Source organism: Mesoplodon mirus (assembly GCF_964341445.2).
Source record: "Mesoplodon mirus genome assembly, chromosome: 2".
NCBI lineage: Eukaryota > Metazoa > Chordata > Mammalia > Artiodactyla > Ziphiidae > Mesoplodon > Mesoplodon mirus.
In genome coordinates this window covers 127,697,271-127,709,409 of record NC_138977.1, presented here as the reverse complement: position 1 = coordinate 127,709,409, position 12,139 = coordinate 127,697,271, and the positions used below count along the sequence as shown (strand labels likewise).

Genomic DNA, 12,139 nt, shown 5'->3' with positions numbered 1-12,139 from the left:
TGGTCTGTGAATCCCAGGTCCGAGGGCACCTGGGAACTAGACTCCAAAGCTCCATTACTTGCCCCTTCTTTGCACCCAGGTCACTCTGGATTTCCCACACCCTTCCATCCTCTCCCTCTTTTCAGAGTTTGATCTCCAAGAGGGCAGGGCTACCCCTGGCTGGCGTCCAGCAAGACCCAGAACAGGTGCTCAGAAGACACGGATTGAATGCACTGTGATTCATGATGAGACACATTCAGCTGAGATGAACCTCACAGAATAAAATTGGGAGCAAACTGATGAAGGCAGAGAGCTGTGTAAAGGAGAAGACCCCAGACCTCATAGCCAGGAGCCTGGGTTCAAATCCTGCAAGAGGCAGTGTGGTTTGGGAAAGTCAGAAGACCTCACTTCTTCCGGAGCAGGAAAACTTAGGTGAAATCATTTACTTTCTCTGAGCCTCGGGTTTCTCTCCTGTGAGATGGGGATGATAATGCCTTGACCCAGGATTCTTCTTAAGAACAAAACACAGGTGTACAGAAAAGCACTTTGTAGGTAGTGTGCAAATAGTTCGTGGTCCATCCCTCCAGCACCCACCCAGACCGTAATATCCAGTTTGCCCCTTCCCAGCCTGTACGTCAGCTTCTTCTATGCCGGGGAGCTGGTGCGGGAACCTTGCTTCGCAAGTTCTGAAAGGAAAGCTCAGTGCCTGGCACGTAGTAGGTGCTCAACAGATAAATCAATGAAGAATGACCCCCAGGCAGGTCACGCTCCCTCTTAAGTAAATAGGCAATCTCCAAGGCTCCTTTCTCTCTGGCACCTGTGATACTTACTTGCCTTTTTAAGGACAGACCTACGAATCACATTTAGGAAAAGTGGGTGGGTGTGAAGAGACTTTGATTAAAAGGTTAGTGCACATTTTTGGTTCCCACTTCCGATTCTTCCAGAATTTATTTTTGCCTACTTAATAAAAAGAGCCATGTCACATTTCTTTAGCTTGTCTTCTGGGTTAAAAAAAAATTTTTTTTTTTAAGCCTGTATTTTAAACCGCCCACTCCAGCCATCCCAGGACGCGGCGAGGAGGGGGCCTCAGACAGGTGGAGCGTGTGCCGGGAAGGCGGGGACCGAGGCAGCCCGAAGGCGGGGAGGGGCGACGGCGGAGTTCAGGAGCCCCACTCGCCCCTCCGCAGGGGGCGTCTCCGCTCCTACGCCCCGCACACCGGGTGGGCTCCTGCCTCCTGTCCTCCAACCTCCCGGCGACTCCCAGCGCCCACAGGTTGCAGCAGGGCTCCGCCAGGTTCCAAGGCCCTCTGCTCGCCCGCCCGCGTCGGGAAGCCCAGCGCCGGCCGGAGGGGCGGGGCCGGGGCGGGGCGGTGGCGCTGATGTAATCCCGGCTCCTGGGCGGAAGGATATGGAGCGCGCCCGGTTGGCTGGGCGCTGAGGCCAGTTGCCGGGTAACGGAGCGGAGCGGCCGCGGTGCGCCGCCTCCCGCCCTCCGCCGAGTGGCGCCGGAGCCGCTGCCGCTTTACGTAAGGCGCAGGCCAGGGCTGCCCGGCGCTCGGCAGCCGATCGGAGCCCTCGGAGCGAGGAGGCGCCCCCGCTAGCCGCCGCGACGCCCGGCCGCTCGGCAGGTACCGCGGGTGGGCTGGGCGGGCTGAGCGGGCCGCGGCCCCTCGGGCGGCTGGGGCGGGCCGCCACCGCGGCCGAGGGTCTCCGGGACCGGCCAGAGGGAGGCCGGGCCGCCCCGCCGGGCCGCGGGCTCCGCGAGGACCCCGGCCGGACCCTGGGCATGCGGTGGACTGCCGGCCCGGGGACCCCAGCCCTGGGGAGCCGGGCGCCGGCGCACGGGGCGGACGATGAGTCCGCACAATGGGCGGGTGTCGCCGCGCTGGGAGCGGTTCTCTGGGGGGAGGCGCGGCGAGGCGGGGAGCGGACGTGCGGCCGGGGTGCGGCGCCCAGAGTGCGGTGGCTGCGGGACACCCGGAGCGGCCGGCCGGCCGGCGGGTGGGCGCTCGCGGCGCTGCCCTCGCCCAGCTGCGTCCCTCCGCCCCCTCCCCTCCTGCATTGTCCTTTAGGGGCCCGGGAAGGGAAGCCGCCGGCGGGGGAGGGGAGGGGCGGGGCGGCACGGACGGACGGGCGCGCGGGCCTGTGGCGCTGCGCGCGCGGGGCGGGCCCTGCCGGTGGGGCGGGCCCTGAGGCGCAAGGTTCGGCGAAGGTTACGGCCGCCCGCGGGAGGGACGGGCCCGCAAAGTCACCCGCGGCCGCGGCGCGGGAGGGCCTGAGCCTGCTCGGGCAGGCTCCAAGCACACGCGTTCCCCGCAGCCCCTCGGAGCTCTGCGCTCCTCCGTGCCCGAGGAACGGCTGGTCGCGAGGGAAATGCCTGCAGCCCCAGGATTTAGCGGGCGGTGCGCAGTTGAACGGGCCTGCCGAACTGCTGGTGGCGGACCCCCCCCGCCCCAAATCCTGGCAGAAGCCGGTTTTGATTTCACTTTCGCCACCTTTCACTTTTTGCCCTCCATAGACAAGCAATGGAGACCTCACCTAGTACAAAGTGTAGGAGATTAAGCGGGTAGGGGGACATGTGGTTCTTTGGAATGGTTTAACTAGATGTGGTTTCTGCTAATAAATATCTGGGTTGGATTCTTGGATATCTAGGTCGGCTACTTCGGCCAGGTTCCTAAGATTGAGCTTTACATGTCTGGGTCTTTGCTTGTTTACAAAAAACAGTGGTAGGAGATTGGTGAAGAGGTCGGGGCAAGCAGTTTTGATAATAGGTGATGCCGTGGATAAAACTAACTATACAATCAAATCCCTAATCCCTAAGGTAGGTTTCTCCTGTGCAATAAGACCGGGGCCAGAGCACCTTGACCATTTCATAGACTTCGAATCCGACGTGGCGGTGGTCGGGGGCGGGAATCTATCACTTTGCAGCCTGAAGGTCAAATATTCTCTCATCGGTTATTTTGGATTGATCCACTCATAAATGGTTCTCAGGATCTTTATGACATTTCTTGGTAGCAAAAATTATTTCTGAAATTGTGCCTTTGCATACCTATAGGTAAGCTTCTCGCAATGTTCTATATTAAGTTGTTGTACTTGATAAATAATGAATTTTTAATAATTCAAAAAATATTTACTGCTTCAGTTTGGGCACATATATTACGGTTTTTATATAAGCCTGTGTCATCAATGAACTGCCAGTTTGGCCACTGAAACATTGAAGGAAGGAGAGAATATCACTCTTCAATATTTAACTTTGTAGAAAGTAGAATTAGAGGTACAAGTGTTTTGTTTTTAAAGAAAAGTACCAGTCTTTACCATGGCATCAACATAAGGCAAATCTGTAACTATTTTAAGGGCAGTTAGCTTATTTGTTACACAAGTTGCAAACATTTAAGAAAATTAAATGGATTTTTAGCGCTTCTTTAACGATACCATAGATCACTCTGTGCTTTATTTTATAGTAGCACTTTTCAAAAGCAGTAGGGTTGTTTTTATTTTGCATTGTGTGGAAAGTACTGAGCCTGGGTTGTTCTCCCTGTTTCAGAAGCATTTGACTTGGAGCAGTTCATGGCCTCTGGGCCAGTTTTCTCCTCTCTACAATGGGAAGAGTGATGATAACTGTCTCGTGGCATGGTTGGAATGATCAAGTGAGGGGAGATGTGAAATTGTTATGCCAACGTTCAGTCCCTTTTAAAAGACTAGGTAGTGCTAGCGTGTGGAAGCTTCAGATTCCTCTCTTGGCTTAAAGCTTTCTTAGGCCCCTCCCCGTCCCTTCCTGTCTGCACTTTGCTTGGCTGTCAGGTCATCTTTCCTAAATCCAGATTGCATCTTGTCAGCCTCTGGCTCAGAAGGCTTCTAAGGACTGACCGCCTGTTGTTTGGAGGCCAGAACCAGACTCAGCAGCAGCACATTCAAGGCCCCTCACAGTCTGGCCCTGGTCATCTCTGAACTTTACCTGTCTTTTCAGTTCCCCTTCCACACTGACCCGCCAAATGAGACTACTCTTGGTTCTCTGAACAGGCCACGCTGCTTCATCCCTTTTTCCCTTATATCTTTTTCTCTGACTGGAATGCCCCATCTTACTTCCACCCACTCCACTTTTTAAAAGTCCACATCTGATTTTATGTCCTCTCTGGAGCCCTTTGGAAATCCTGTCAAAGTGAATTATTCATTTCTGCAGTCATAATCTTCTATTTTTACTTTCGTTATTGCCTGTATCACGTGTTGTGTATGTAATACTCTGGCTGTGGTGACCCTGTCATTATTTTATCCCCAACACCTTGCTCAGGGGTTTAACCATTAAAATGTTCAAATGTTTGCTAAATAAAGTCAAAGTCTGTAATCCACCTTATGGAGGACATTATTATTATTATAAACGATTTTAATAACAAACATCAGTACCAGCCACAGCACTGGGAATGAGGTTTTATTATATTGAAGATGGTTAATACTTAGCATATTTCTTTTCAATTATTTTTAATCTCTCACAAAATACCAAGTGGTATTTTTATACAAAGTACAAACAACCACCTCTCCCATGTGTGTGGAAACTTTCAGGGTCCATGAACCAGCAGTGCTGACTGAAGTCACTGCACCCTGTCTCTTGGGAGAGGGGATCAGAGCATACGTTTTAAAATATTCCTTACCTTTAAAATGTAATTGCACTCTCAGCAGATTACATGCTTTTTGTTTGAAACTTTTTTGGAGATTTATTATACTCATAAAAAGTAAACTGCTTTTGAGGGCGCTTATTTTAAGTGCATTAGACCTGGATTCGAAAGACTCAGGTTTGTGTGTTGGCCCATCTCCTCACCCCTGGGTCACCGTGGGCAAGTCGGTTAAATCTCTCTGGAACTTCAGATTCTTTATTTTGTGAAATGCTTTGCGGTGTCACGTAGAGTGGCTATTCTTTGTGTACTGCATGCCCTTGTTCAGATAAAGGTAATAAGATGATATTACTTCACAGCACATTGGTCTTCCTTGTCACCCAGGCTGGAAACTTTTTGAGGCTTCCTTTTCTTGACCAGATTTTTACCAGGTCTGCCTCCATGTGTCTTTTCCATCAACCTTTTTGTTTTTGCTTTTGTTTTTCTCCACAGTTCCCCTGTCCCTGCCCTCCCTGGCTCTTGTCAGTTCTTATGGGGGTTGTTCCTGTAGGCCTGCTGACTGGCCTCCCTGTATCTAGTCTCTCTAGTCCTCCTGTGTTCTGTTCCCAGAATTATTCAATATGTAAATCAAATCGTATCATGCCCTGCCCCCCAGGTATATACCAGCGGTTCTTGACATCCCGCACCCCCCCCCCCCTTCCATCACACCTGGGGTTATGACCTAGTGCTGTCCAGTAGGCTTACTCCTACAAAGATTTTCACCTTGGAGGCATCACCACCTGGCCGGTTGAGAATTAGTGTTAAGGGGTTAGGAAAGCATTCTAAGGACTGTGCCATCTGGCCTCATTCTAACTTTTAGCTTCATATTTTACTGCATCTCTCTTGTTACCTGGTATTTCAACACTAGACCTCTGGCCGCTTTCGTGGTTGTTGGTCTGACTTCTTTACTCTTGAATGTACTTTCTGCCTTTTTCTTCTTATCAAAATCCTTAATACTGAATGAAGGCTTGGCTTAAATGCTTCTACTTCTATGAAAGAAGCTTCTCCTGATTTTCAGAACTAACTCTTCATTATTCTTCCACACAGTGCTTGAGGATACTTCCACTCAGCTATTTTTTCTTTTTGGCTTTTTAGTTTATTCTTTACATGGATTACAGACTCGTTAAGGGAAGAGGGGAAAATCTTATCCATTGCCGGTTCCCTCTAGTGTGTAATGTAGTCTTTCACATAGTACTTGTTGATTTAAATGCTTGATTGAGTTAACTCAGTCACTCTACATTCTCTGAATTTAGCAGAGGGGGAGTGGGGTTGGAATGGCTTTATGTGAGAGCTTCATGAATCCACACGGCATACTCAGAACAGGGCCCAGCACGTAGTAAGTGCCCAGTAAGTGGCAGCTTTTAGCTGTTAGTTGGAGCAGGTGTAGAGAACACTAGTGGTTGGGTGTGTTGATTTTTTTTTTAAACATCTTTATGGAGTATAATTGCTTTACAATGGTGTGTTAGTTTCTGCTTTATAACAAAGTGAATCAGTTATACATATACATATGTCCCCATATCTCTTCCCTCTTGGGTCTCCCTCCCACCCTCCCTATCCCACCCCTCTAGGTGGTCACACAGAGCATCGAGCTGATCTCGCTGTGCTCTGAGGCTGCTTCCCACTAGCTAGCTATTTTACATTTGGTAGTATATATAAGTCCATGCCACTCTCTCACTTCATCCCAGCCTACCCTTCCCCCTCCCCATGTCCTCATGTCCATTCCCTACCTTTGCATCTTTATTCCTGTCCTGCCCCTAGGTTCTTCAGAACCTTTTTTTTTTTTTTTTTTTTTTTAGATTCCATATATATGTGTTAGCACGGTATGTTGATTGATTGTATATGCTGGTTACTGTAACAGTGTTCACAGATTTATTTCTGGCTTCTGTGTAAAGGGAAAAAAAATCATCTGGTCTCTCCATCTTCACTTTTTCGTTAGTTTTGGGAATTAGCAGAAAAGTGAGTATTTGGTTGGAGGGAGCTTTTGCATAAGCAGATTCATGATGGTGGTCCTAAATTATTCTGAAGACGGGAAACCTTTCTGTAAGTGAGCCAGGTTTTTTGCAGTAGCTTAAGAAAGTGGAAAATGGATTGTCAGTTGTTATACTATATGTTATATTTCTGTAAAGCACATGCTTTCGTTTTAACCTTATATCTTGTAATTATATATTAAGCAGTAGAATCTTCTTATTTAGTATTTGGAATGACTGTTGAAATTTTGTTTTTGAAGTCATCTCCAAAGCTTTTTCTTGCCACTAGGCTTTCTCCGTAGTTTTCTAGCTTTTCCTTTGTCTGCTCAGCAGTCTTGCCCTGTGACTAGACAGGGAGAAGCTAGGGGAGGAAAACCAGCTATCATTTTGAAACTTTTAATTGAATATTTAGATACTATTTTTAAGTTTATATGTGTTACTGATTGACAGGTTGTATCCAGAAACCTTAAAAAGTGGTATCTCTGGTTCTAACAAAATATGGAATTCCCTACTTGCAACAACATAAGAATATGTATTAACTGCTATTTAACTTACGTTGACTATATTGACGATTATGAGCTTTTAAAAAATCATTGGAAATATTATATTCCTATTATATTATTAGGAATTATTATATTCCTAATAAATCTCTCTTAAAACCTGCCCCAAAGAATTGGGGATGATAGGCCTATCCCAGTGGATGAATTAGTATCAATTAGAAATAAAAGCAGTAGGACAGTTAGAAGATTAATAATTGCAAAAATGCTTGAGAATGTGTGTGTGTTCCTAGCTAGAGTGATGAAGGAATGTGAGTTCTGTGAATGCAGGTTGTGTGTGTGTGTGTACACGTCTGTACACGTATGTGGTTCTCTGGTGACGGGAAGCGAACCTAGGCACTGTGTGTCTATAGTCTTTATGGTGCCTGGCGCAGGGAGTGGTCACTCAGCACACACTGATGTCAGATGAGTCAGTCACACATGGAGAGAAATAAATGTAAAGAAATGGGCCTCAGCACGTTTTCAAATTTCTTTTTTGGTAATGTGGTTGTTACCTCAGTAACAGGAGGAGGTAGAAAGTGGGGAGGGATTTATTGATTTATTTTCCCTTTCAGCCAGGAGTTTGTTTCTAGCTCAACTACATTTTCCAAAGTACCTGTGGAATCTTAATAGCCAGTACATAACTATTTCAAAATTGTTTACCCGGTTTGGGGATTTATTCAAGCTCTTTACTTTTTTTCTTCAGTAACTAGCTTTTTCTTGGGTCTGATTAACATTTAGCTCCTTGTTAGCGTCTTCCCTGAAGATTTTAATGGTGAGAAAGTTGAAACAAATTTTTTTTATTGAAGTATAATTGACTTACAATATTATATGAGTTTTGCTACACAACATAGTGATTCAGTTATTTTTATACATTACAGAGTGATCACGAGAAAGTTGAAATTGAATAGACACATTTTTGGTCCTTTTTTTGGTTGTTGTTTTTGCCACTGCTTCCTTTGATTACCACCATAGATAATTATTACTGATTGTATTGTTAATAGTTTTTTGCTGGTGCCATGGAAGGAGTTTCTTGTTTTTATAAGATGTAAAGCTCAATTTAAAACTATCAAAATATGTTTTGTATGATTTACCAAAACATTGTTTTGAATATAAGTAACTTTTATAAAGCCTATTTATTTTTTAAAGAGTTCATGTTAAATCTAAAAAAGCAGTAAGTTATAAGATGAATAGTAAGTCTTCTCTTCCACTCCCCTTCCCATCCTGTACTCATTTTGAAAAATCACTGATAAGCTTCTCGGATGTCATAGAAAAAAGATTATGCCTGTACTTTTAAAATTGGAGTTATGGTAGAGAGTGTTCTTCGTTTAAACAAACACTAAACTTTGTTATCTTGGAGCACTTTCCATATCAGCATGTACAGACCTACCTCGTGTACAGATCTACTTCACTGTTTTTTTAAAATTTATTTTTGGCTGTGTTGGGTCTTCGTTGCTGTGCGTGGGCTTTCTCCAGTTGCAGCAAGCGGGGGCCGCTCTTCATTGCAGGGCATGGGCCTCTCACTGCAGCGGCCTCTCTTGTTGTGGAGCACGGGCTCCAGGCTCATGGGCTTCAGTAGTTGTGGCTCACGGGCTCTAGAGCGCAGGCTCAGTAGTTGTGGCGCACGGGCTTAGTTGCTCCGCGGCATGTGGGATCCTCCCGGACCAGGGCTCGAACCCGTGTCTCGTGCATTGGCAGACAGGCTCTTAACCACTGCACCACCAGGGAAGTGCCACTGTTTTTTTTTAATGTGCCCAGTATTCTGTGGTATGAATGCACCAGAATTTATTTGATTAGTTGATGGAGTGGGTTTCCATGTTGTTATTGTAACACAGTAAACGTTTTTATATATAATGTTTTGGTGAACTTTTGTGAGAAACCTCCTTAACCTAGGCAGCCTAAAACAAAACAAAACAAAAACTGACGAACAAGTTTCTAACTTCTCTAAATTATCATTGATCATATTGAAAATTTTCTTGGCGGCTTTATTAGATTTAATAATTTTAGACATTAGGCTGGACATTTTCTTTTCTGAAGTAGTCCTGTGGGTATTTAGGGTTATTTGGGGGCGTTATTTAGTTTAAAAGTGGTCAGAGTTTGTGGTGAAGGGGAAAGGTAAGGGATTCTTAGAAGTAGCTATTAGAAAACGGGTAAGGAGGAGAATGAGCTCACGCTTGTTAAAGCACTTCCTACATGTGAGGCCTTTTGTTAGGGACCTTAGGTAAAGTGTTTCCTTTAATCCTCCTGACAGCTCTTGAGAGAGGAGGTATTATGTCTATTTTACAGATGATGAAGCTGCAGCTCAGAGGTCTCAAGAAACTTCCCTAAGGTTACACGTAATACATGGCAGAGCAGGAGCCCCAGCTTCTATCTTTGCAACTTAAAGTTAACGTACTTCCTTCCCACTGCCCGGCTCCTCCTAGAGATTCATTGGTTCACACGGCACTTGTCTGCTCACAGTGTCCTATGCCTAGATGCCAAGATGGTTAGACGTACAGGAGACTTACACGGGGCGGGAGGGAGGGAGCAGGAGTGCAGGTGTGATCCTGGGGGAGGAGAGATGGGGGAGGGCAGGCCAGAGCAGCGTCAGGCCAGGGCAGTTTGGAGACAGTCTTGGCCAGGCTGCTGCTGCTTGGCAGGTCAGATCTGTACCCCCTCCTGGTCAGCATTGCTGGGAGCAGCCTGAGGGACACGTGGCCTGATGTCTTTGCCACCGTGTAGTAGCAAGTGGAGGCTCTCAGTCAGCTGGGCTCCCCATGGCAGGGCGTCTCGAGGGTCCGCCTGACCAGCCCATGGCCACCACACCATTCAGTGCTGGGGCGGGTGGGGGAAGCGAGCAGACGGGTACACGGGTGCAGTGCAGATGCGTGCTGAGAGGGAAAATGAAGTAGGCTGGAGGGGTGCTCTGTGTTTAGGGTGGGCAGGAAAGGGCTCTCTGTTAAGATGATACTTGAGCTGAGACCTGAGGGGAAAAGGGAGAAAGGTGTGGGGCTGTCGGAGGAGCAGAGCCTTATTGAGGGCGAGGGCAGAGCAAGTGGAAGACCCCGATCATGCATCGTCATGAAGGTGGGACCAAGAGGATTCGCTGACGGGTTGGATTGGAATGTGAGAGAAACAGGAGGAGTCAAGGATGATGCCAGAGCTTTTGACTTGAGCAGTGGAAGCACGGAGTTGCCCTTGACTGCCACTGGGAAGGTCCTGGCAAGGATGGTGGTGGTAAGAATTTGTGGGTTTTCATTTGTGTTTTTTAAGAGATGTTGTAAGTTGAGATGCCACTCAGACACCGTCTAGTAGCTTGATGGCTCTGTAAGTTTTGGGTTCAAGAGAGAGAAGCGGGGGTGAGAGAAAGTTTGGAGTAATCTCTAGGCAGATGTAGAGATTACAATCATGGGAGTGGAGATCAGCTAGGCCTGTGCTGTTCAGTAAGGTAGCCATGAGCCACATGCGGCTTCTGAGCATGTGAGATGAGGCTGGTTTGACTGGAGATGTTCTGTGTCACATACACACCAGATTTCAAAGACTTAGTATGGGAAAAAAGAATGTAAAATAGCTCATTAATGATCTTTTACCTTGATTATATTTGGAGTGATAATATTTTGGGTCTATTGAGTTAAAGTATATTATGAAAATTAATTTCATCTGTTTTTCTTTTTTAATATGGCTGCTAGAAACTTTTAAATTACATTGGCGTGACTCAGGTTTTGCTGTTGGATGGCTTCAAAGGAGGAAGTGAATGTAAACAGAGAAGTGTGAGGCCTGGGCGGAGAGCTGGGGAAGAGGAGGGGCCTGCAGAGGAAGGGCTGAGAGGGCGGGGCAGTGAGGGTGGTAACAGTTGTGGTCTCTAGAGCTTGAGCGAAAGAAAAGTACCAGAGAGCAACTAGGCCTGCCACCATGTGACTGAAGGCCGTGGCTTTAGGAGTGAACAAGTCTTGGAGGTGGTCTGTAGAGTGGGATTTTTCCCTATACTGTTTCTTGTTTTTTAAGTGAGTCTCATCAGGACAAGAATGCAGCCTTTTCATCCAGAGTTAAAATGTAGCCTCTCTGTGGATGCAGCCACGCAGTAGGAAGAAGCCCACATTTAGAAGATTGGACACAGTTAATGCAGGCAAGTGACTCTGACCTTGAAAGCCTCGCTCTCAGGGCTTTCTTTCATCTTGCAACGTTACCTTGATGAAACGACTGTGAGAATTTCTTACCTTCCTTTTCCCAGTTCTAAGCCGGGGAGTGGACCTAGCTTCCACGTGGCCATCATTATCTAGACCTGCAATTGGGTTTTCTGGTTGACATGCAGCTCGTTCTGTTGTGGTAGTCACATGATTTGGCACGTGTCCCCTCCCTGCCCGGCCCCGGCCCCAGTCCACTTCTGGCCTGATCAGCGCACAGCGCTCCAGAGCTGAGGAACAGGCTTGGCCCTTCACTGGCAACAGGCCGTCTGAGGACCTTCCGGTGCCGCTCAGGGGCTTCTTTTTACTCTGTTGGTATGTGTGTCAGGCACATGTTTTTGCCCTTAGATTTTATACTTTTCCCCCCTGCATTTCATTCTCCTATTTCCAAAAACACACTTGCACATCTAAGAACAGTGTTTCCAAGTTTTTTCACTAGCCATGCGATAGAAGCTCTCATGGAACCTGCAGCTCCTCTGAGTGGAACTCGCTTGGGCCTTGCCAGGGCAGGCTGGCGGTCACCTTGAAAAGCCTCAGGTCGCGCCCTGCCGTCTGCACCGGCTGTGGTGGGGCAGGGCTGGTCTCCCTTTCTCTCTGGCTCGGGAGTCAGGTCTGTCAGCTTCTCAAGATGCCTCTGGGCCTGTGGGGACAGTGAGCAGTAATGGCTGAACCAGGAACTGATTAAAAGGATACGCTAAATGCAAAGTAAGAAGGCTTGGCTTTGATTCTTTAAAATTATCTGATGGCAAAGCTACAAGTTAGATGAGGGGTGGATGGTGTGATGGAAAGGGCACCAGTTTCAGACCTAGGCCCACAGTGGCCCTGGTCTTGACTCACCTGGGACCCCG

At 47.5% G+C, this 12,139-nt stretch overlaps 1 protein-coding gene across 2 annotated transcripts in view; it reads left to right on the top strand.

The window, feature by feature from the left end:
- Positions 1-1,457: 1,457 nt before the first annotated feature.
- The window catches only part of KIAA0232, a 93,109-nt gene continuing 82,427 nt past the window's right edge, over positions 1,458-12,139 (top strand). For both annotated transcript variants that reach the window (XM_082611741.1, XM_082611742.1), the window contains exon 1: positions 1,458-1,607. The gene's annotated coding sequence lies outside the window, so the exon portion shown is untranslated. The remainder of the gene's footprint in view (positions 1,608-12,139) is intronic.